Here is an 8,078-nt window from a genome sequence, read left to right as displayed (position 1 = left end):
GCAGGATCAGGCTGGGTTACAACACTCATTAGTTTGTGTAGAAGACAGGGCTGGAGACAAAACTGACCCAGCAATTGCAGCTACCAATGTGTGCAACAGACTGTGCCAGAATCAGTATTGGCCAGCACACACAAGAATCAGGTCTGGATCACCTCAGATAAAGTTTTTGGGATCCTCATAAAAACTTTGAGGTGCCTTCAAGCATCTGATTTGTGCCCTGATCTGCACATGGCTAGGTGGCATTTGTTCAAGTCTCCTAAATATTAGCTTTGCTACTCACTTTTAGAGTGATCTCAAAAGGTGAAGCGAACAATTTAAATTTCTGTGAACAGTTCTTTTGGGTTTTTTCCCCTAGAATCACTGAATCCTCAAACCTCCAACAATGCAAGGAAATACAAAACCAAAGTCAAGTTCATATATGTGAGATTGGCAGAAGGCTCTGGAGGTTAGGTGAGAATCCACCCTGGAATCCCCCAGGCCCAACCCTGTGACAGAGACCTTGTGAGCCTTTGGGAAGTGGTAAAGCACATACTATTAAATTTTTTATTAGGCTGTCAGCTTTGTGTCTGTCTTACAAAAGCATGCAGCCCATAAAATTGCACTTCAGTTCTATTCAACTGATTTGATATAATTTCCTTCGATATTGCTTAGTTATATTCAATGCCCTTGTTATACTTGTGACCCCCAAACAGTGAAAATAATGCAGAGCAAGCCATATTCTAAAATGGAAAGCAGTAAAGGGTAAAATAATTGAGACTCTGGGTCCTCAAAAAAAATTTAAAAGGAGCGGACCTCCTGTAATGTCACATCTATTCAAAGCATTTCATTCCTAAACTTTCCACAGCAATAGGAAACTCGTTAACTTTTATAGCCAGGCAAAAAAGTAACAGCATTTGTAGCTATGGAGATGTAATGGGGCCTTTATTTAAATGTTGCAAGGATTAGTGTTCATTATAGGAAACAAATGAACAACAACAAATCACCAGTTGGACTCATCTGCCATGTGGCATTGGCTGGAGTGGACCAAGGAGCTCACGAGGGCCACCTCCTTATACGTGAGCAGGTTACCGAGAGAAGAGAAACAGAGAAAATGGTCTTCCAGCTGCTGGTTCACTCCCCAAATGGCCAACACAGCCAGAGCTGGGGTAGTCCAAAGCCAGGAACTAGGAGCATTATCATAATTTCCATGTGGGTACAGGTTCCTAAGGACTTGAGCCATCCTCTCTTGCTTTTCAGGCCATAGCCAGACGTGGAGCAGATGAGATGCAAGCCAGTGTCCATAAGGGATGCCAGAGCCACAGGGTGGAAATTTAACCTGTTGCACCACTGTGCTGCCCCCTCACTTTAAATATATTTTTTAAACGTTCACTAAGACATCAAATTTATGATTTATGATCTCAGGCTTATTCTTCCTCCATTTCACGTAAGACAACATGAAGATAAGCATAGGAATTTAGAAAATAAAAGCTTCTTTTTAAAAAAGTGTTTTCTGTTTAAAGATGACTATTGTGGGCCCAGCATGATAGTGTAGTGGTTAAAGTCCTTGCCTTGCATGTGCCAGGATCCCATATGGGCGCTGGTTCTAATCCCGGCGGCCCCACTTCCCATTCAGCTCCCTGCTTGTGCCCTGGGAAAGCAGTCGAGCACAGCCCAAAGCATTGGGACCCTGCACCCGTGTGGGAGACCTGGAAGAGGCTCCAGGCTCCTGGCTTCAGATTGGCTCAGCTCTAGCCGTTGCAGCCGCTTGGGGAGTGAACCATCGGATGGAAGATCTTCCTCTCTGTCTCTCCTCCTTTCTGTATATCTGGCTTTCCAATAAAAATAAATAAGTCTTTTTAAAAAGATGACTATTGTAACATAGTGCATGAAAAAAGGAAAGAAAGAAAAGTCAAGCTTCTGTTTAAAAAAATAATAACTTTTGTGACATAGTGGGTTGAGCCACTTCCTGTGATACCAGTATCCCAAACAGACACTTGTTTGTATCCTGGCTGTTCCACCTCTGATCTAGCTTCCAACTAATGCCCTGGGAAACACAGCAGAAAGTGGCCCAAGTGTTGGGCCCCTGCAACCTGAGGGGCTGATCCAGATAAAACTCCTGGCTCTGGCTTCACCCAGCCCAGCCTGTCCATTGAGGCCATGTGGGGAGAGAACCAGTGGATAAAAGATTCTCCCTTTCTCCTTCTCTCTCTGTCTCTCATTTCTCTCTCTCTCTCTCTCTCTCTCTTTCTCTCTCTCTTTCAAATAGGTAAATTAAAAGTAAACTAAGGTAATTCCTTACTTCCAGTGTCCCTCCAAAGTGCTGAATATTTACATGTAGACAGTCCCTGATTTACAATGGTTCATTTCAGCGTTTTTTTGCTTTGTGATGATGAAAGTAAGCTTATATAACCATTCCAGCTTTCACTTTGGTATTCAATCATTTGCCTTATATATTAAACACTTTATTACAAAATAAACTTTGTGTTTGATGATGGTGTTCAACTGTAGGCTAAATAAATGATACGGTCGTATTGTACAAGGTAGGTGAGACAAGGCTATAATGGTTGGACGTACTGAATGCATTTTCAACAAATACAACTCATACTTTATTTTTAAAATGAATAGATGTCTTGTTTTTATTGATTTGTGATGCTGAGACACATAGAAAGCAGGATGGAGAGCTCAAATTTGCCGATTCACTCCCTAAATGCTCACATTTAGGCTGGGCTATTGCCAAACCCGGCAGCCAGGAATGCAGTCCTGAGAAGTGGCAGCAACCCAACTACCTGAACCTTGCTCATGATTGCCACGTCAGGAAGCTGGGAATTAAACTCAGACGCTGTGACTTGGGACCCAGGCCACATGGCTGCCTTCACAATGTCAGCGTTTTCCACTGCAATGGATGTATCAGAATGGAACACCAGTGTAAGCTGACGAATATCTGCACACACATAGAGAAATAAAAACACACTTAAATATAAGGAATAATACACATTTAAAAGCAAAATATGAAAATGTCAATAATCTCAAAGCATCTCAGTCAATGTTAGAGAGAAACTGGGAGCTGGCTGATGCTTCCTGAGACCCTAGCCAGCCTGGCTTCACTCCTGAAGGGACCTTGCTGCAAGCTGCCCCAGGAGACCCTCGCCTCAAACCCACGTCCTTCCATACTCTCACCCAACCACTCCCCAGAACAAACTCATGAGGTGTTATGCAGAGAACCACAGCCTGGGCCTATGAATAAAAGCTGCTAACAGCAACGAGTTGGCCGCATCTGCTGACAGGAGACAGAAGGGGGAGAGAAAAGACACAGGGTCACCAGGTAGGGGCAGTGCTGAAGAAATCAGAGGAATTCTGACCAAAAGTTCTTCAATGTTGCCCAAATGTAATACAAAAGGAGGGAAGGGCTTGCACTTCAGGCTAATCCTCTGTCTCTAGCGTGAGCATCCCATATGGGCGGGCATCAGTTTGAGTCCCAGCTATTCTACTTCCAATCCTACACTCTACTTATGGTCTAGGAAAGCAGGGAATGATGGCTCAGGCAATAGGCCCTCGCATCCATGTTGGAGACCCAGAAGTTCCTTGGCTCTTAATGAATATCTGTATATCAAACACTGTGATTTGGAACAATAGCAGTTCTTAATATAATACTCAGAAAACTCAATCCATATATTTCAGGAAAGCAGAAAGAATACACTACTAGGAGTAAACATAAAAATAATGAAGTCTGAATAGGAATATTTTAGAAGTTATAATTCCAGAATACAATCCTTAATAATAGAATTCATAAACCATTTGCTAGTACAAATGGGGGAAAGAGAAAAAAAAACTAAAATAACAAGGACTTTTTTTTTCATTTCTGAGTTTACATTTTTAACAAACAAAAAACAAGAAGACTGTAATTCAGAAGAAACATGGACAAAATCATAAACACTAATCAAATGAAATGATGCCAACTAATTTTCAAAAGATTAAATTTCTCAATAAAAAAAACATGTGAAAGAATCTGAGGAAATCATTGGAGGAAAAATACTCAAAAAGTGACCTCAATGAAGGTGAAAATTCTATCAGAGTAATCTTCACAGAAGAGTCAGAAAATACTAAGGAAGTTTCTCAAACATTATGCCCACCCACACACTTTCACAAAGAAAAGTTTAAGAAATCTTTAAAGACTTCAGGAATACAGCAATATTTAAACTTTTAGAATATAGTTTAAAAAGGGAATATTTATAATTTCTTTTAATGAGACAAAATCTTTAGTAATCACCGTGAAATAACATAGAAAAAATACAGATCCATCTTTTTTTGCACTTTCAAATGTTAACGTTTATTTAAAAGAGAAAGACAGAGAGTGAGCAACGCATCAACTGGTTCAGTCCTGAGATGCCTGTGGTGACTGAGGAGCCAACAACCAGTGACACAGTCCTGAGATGCCTGCGGTGACTGGGGCAGGAGCCAACAACCAGTGACACAGTCCTCGGGTGCCTGTGGTGACTGAGGAGCCAACAACCAGTGACACAGTCCTGAGATGCCTGCGGTGACTGGGGCAAGAGCCACCAACCAGTGACACAGTCCTCGGGTGCCTGTGGTGACTGGGGCAGGAGCCAACAACCAGTGACACAGTCCTGAGATGCCTGCGGTGACTGGGGCAGGAGCCAACAACCAGTGACACAGTCCTCGGGTGCCTGTGGTGACTGGGGCAGGAGCCAACAACCAGTGACACAGTCCTGTTCCCAATGACATTCTTCCTGAAAATATAGAGAAATTAACAAGAACAAGTTAACAAATCAACATCTGTCATTTGTTCCTTGCGTGTAAAACAATGACAGGCTTCCACAAAATGCTCAGGAAAAATAACCAGGAAAAATAACCAGGAAAAAGGCCTTAGGAGTGTGTAGAAAAACTCAAGTAAAGTTGCTGAGACTTTATCATGACTTAAAGTTGCAGGTTAAAACAAATGACATTTAGTTTGTGTTTGTTTTTGTTTATTTTGATCTGGGAGGAGAGAAGCATACTGCATTGTATCCTCACATCTGGATATGACAGTCTCCATTACAAGTTACTGTACTTCCTCTTAAATGAAAAGCCACAATACAAAATCAACAGCAGGAAAAAAAATCAGAGAAGTTATGTTGCCTCCACTGCTGTTAGGAATACAATCTGCTGGATCCACAACGGAAGAAAATTGAGCCCCACCTTGCCACAGACTAAAAATTCCCATTCGTTTTGACTGCCACTCTACTTTTGATGGAAATTATACCTGATTTAATCAGGATAGAGTGTGATTGCTTATTTCTACATTATGATAGCAATATATTTAAAAAAATGAATAGACATCAATAGAGAGTTGGTAGTTTATAAATTGCTGCGCATCTCTGCATTTTAATGCATTGCAATAAAGTAAAAAAGGAAAATATTTTGTATGTACTGCAAAAAAATGAAATAAATGAAAAATCGAAATCGAGATGGTACACTCCATCTGCTGTGAACACAGAGATTCAACGATTCAACAGCTCAAAGCACTAGCAGCCTTGCAGGATGAGGGCTTTCTGGGACCTGAGGGAAGACATCACAGGCCTTTAAAGCTTCTGTGCATGTTTGTTTTCAGTTCAAAATTGATGGGTAAAGTAGCTATTGGAAAACTCAGCGGGAACAAATACACAAAATGTGTCACACCCACAAGGCTTGGGATTCAGGACCATCTTTGATCAGTTCTACTACGCAATGCTGCAGCTTAGGCCTGGGTGCCCATCAGTCTCTCACTGCAATCACCGGAGAGGACAATCCCCTTCAGACAGTCCCAGGAAGAAAAGGAAGCAGGACTGGACAGGAGCAGAGGACACGAACAGCAGCAAACATGAGCGTCAGCTTCAGAAATGTGGACAGGAGGGCATGAGCAGAGGAAAGCGTGGCGGTTCATGGGGGAACCTCATTAAAGAGGCTTCAAAGGACTCCATACATCACACGCGCAAGATCAGATAGAAAGTTGCCAAAGAGCATTCTTAATGATAAAAGCAGCAGACCAGCAAAGATATTTGAAATATAGGCAACAAAAAAGAATAAATAACCATTAAAACAAAGTCTCATGGAAATAACAAAACAAATTGCTTACAAGATATAAGCAGGCAAGAAAACAAGCTAAAATGAACTGATAGACATATACAAAGATGATCAATCATTACATTTTAAGTCCTAAATTTTCTTATGCTTTATGAGATTGAACTTTGGAGGGCCACAATGTTCTAATCTAGCTTTCCACGCTTCTCACCGTATAGGCCCTGCAGCCTTTGGGAACCCCATCCCCACCCCACCAGTTGGACCACCTGCCCCTTCCCTGTCCCTGTCAGCCTTACTGGATGCACATGTATGTCAAATCGTGCAACATTTGTCTTATACCATAGCATAGCACTACCAGGGCACAGACACTGCTGCAAATGAACAGATTTCCTACTCTACTGGGGCAGATTAACATTTAGCAATACATTTCTCTCATTACAGTTTTATTTTCCTTGTCTATTCATTTGTTAATAGACAATTGGGTGATTTTAATGTCTTAACATTATAAATAGCAGAGCCCGGTGCGATAGTGCAGCAGTTAAAGACCTCACCTTGAACATGCTAGGATCCCATCTGGATGCTGTTTCTATTTTATTAAATATATTTTTATTTTGAATTTTGAATTATGTGTACTATTTTGTAGAGGTTGGGATTTCCACCCCCCCCCAAACTTCTACCCCATATCAGATTTTTCCCATTTTGTTACAATAGTGTAGTCCTTAAGGAATCATAATTCTATCAGTCTCTTATTTAAGTGTGCCCCGACATTGTTGGTACAGACAATGTCAGACAATCCAGCATCCCATTGTCTACACATGTCTAACAATTTCATTTGGAATCCGTGTCTGGAAGCAGGAATGCATGTTCCATGATACCCCCATGTCTGCATATGATAGACCCCAGTATTCCATCACTATACATTTCCATAAGTGGGAAGCCATGAAATAAAGTCAACAACTGGTATGAGTTAGAACAGCCACAACAACAACAACAACAAATTACAGCACTATGAAAAAAATGTGTCACTGAGTAACCAACACATGGCTGACAAAAAGGAAACACAAAAGTCTCTTGGGAAAAATGATGCCATCATATAATCCACGAGTCCATGATGAATTCAACAATAAACCTGAAATTAAAAAAAAAAAAACATCAAAACACATGGGATACAGCCAAAAAAGCAAACAAACAAACAAAAAGGCAGTATGGATTGGATTATTGAAGTTACACTTTCCATGTTGATTTCCTTCTATAAGAGAGAACACAGGGTATCTGTTCTGAAAATCTGGAATGCTTCACGAATTTGTATGTCATCCTTGCACAGCAGCCATGCTAATCTTCTCTGTATCTTTCCAATTTTAGTATATGTGCTGCCGAAGCGAGTACTGGACGCTGGTTCTAATCCTGGCAGCCCCGTTTCCCATCCAGCTTCCTGCTAGCGGCCAGGAAATGCAGTCAAGGACGGCCCAAAGCCTTGAGACCCTGCACCCACATGGGAGACCCGAAAGTGGATCAGCTCAGTTCTGGCCATTGCAGCTGCTTGGCGAGTGACTCATCGGAACGGAAGATCTTCCTCTCTGTCTTTCCTCCTCTCTGTATATCTGACTTTCCAATAAAAATAAATGAATCTTTAAAAAATTATAAATAGCACTCCAATGAATATGTGGGTATTTTTATGTTCTGTAGATACATGCTTTGAATTAGGACACTTGAAAGAAATATTTCATTTATTATATTTTCATGAACTCTTATTTTTCATAGTGAATATACTAATTCCATCCCCTCCAACAATGACAGACAATCCTTTTTTTTCCCTCTATGTCTTTGCTGGCATGTTAGTTCTTGTCTTCCCGATTAAAACCATCCTAGCACAACTGGGGCAATGTCTTATTGAAAATTTCCTTTGATTTTCCTCAATAGTGATCTGATTAATCTTCATGAACATTTCTGCTTTGTGTAAATGTTTCTTCAGGACACTTACTGATTTTTAAGTAAACCATCACTGTAGTTCTTTTTACTGACTTGTAACAGTTTAAGCATTC

General features: G+C 40.9%; 1 non-coding gene across 1 annotated transcript; it reads right to left on the bottom strand.

Moving 5' to 3' along the window:
* Nucleotides 1-7,315: 7,315 nt before the first annotated feature.
* On the bottom strand, nucleotides 7,316-7,422 carry LOC121149538. Its single transcript, XR_005882696.1, has one exon. It is a non-coding gene; the product is annotated as a U6 spliceosomal RNA (small nuclear RNA).
* Between the last annotated feature and the right edge of the window lie 656 nt (nucleotides 7,423-8,078).

Source organism: Ochotona curzoniae, unplaced genomic scaffold (genome assembly GCF_017591425.1).
Source record: "Ochotona curzoniae isolate NIBS_2020 unplaced genomic scaffold, NIBS_Ocur_1.0 scaffold_4701, whole genome shotgun sequence".
In the NCBI taxonomy this organism is placed as follows: Eukaryota; Metazoa; Chordata; class Mammalia; order Lagomorpha; family Ochotonidae; genus Ochotona; species Ochotona curzoniae.
This window is presented reverse-complemented; position numbering and strand designations above follow the sequence as displayed.